Below are 514 nucleotides of genomic sequence, written 5' to 3'. Positions count from 1 at the left end.
CCGTAGTAAAAACAATATCATCTCCTTTCGACATACTGTATCATTTAATTAATTCAACATAATTTTTTATCGGCTTATTGTATATTTAGGATTAAAATGAATTCAGTATCTTTGTTTTCGGCCCATTTTTTGACGGCCTTCCAGAAAAAGCTTCGTAGCTCTCACTTTGGAAAACACTGATCTAGTATTATATGTCTTTGGTTCTCGTTCTCTCGTTCTCCGGATCGGGATTTAGGTCATTTTTACGACCTGGGAGGGTCAGGTTCAGGTAGACCTCTTCCTCCCTTCTGTACAATTGTTATAGCTTTTTCTTTGATTCAGGTTTTTTGGTTGGCTGGTTTGATATGGGGTTGATGTATTTCTGTTAGTACTTTCCTTTTCAGGGCCATGTCCGTTTTATGTTATTAAGTTGTATGTGTGTGTTGCTCTATTCTTGGGTGTTTGTGTACTTTGGGTCTATAGTACCATGTCCGTTTTATGTTATCAAGTTGTATGTGTGTGTGTTGCCCTATTC

The sequence above is a fragment of the Limulus polyphemus genome, unplaced genomic scaffold (assembly GCF_000517525.1).
Source record: "Limulus polyphemus unplaced genomic scaffold, Limulus_polyphemus-2.1.2 Scaffold53, whole genome shotgun sequence".
Classification (NCBI taxonomy): Eukaryota; Metazoa; Arthropoda; class Merostomata; order Xiphosura; family Limulidae; genus Limulus; species Limulus polyphemus.
This window is presented reverse-complemented; position numbering follows the sequence as displayed.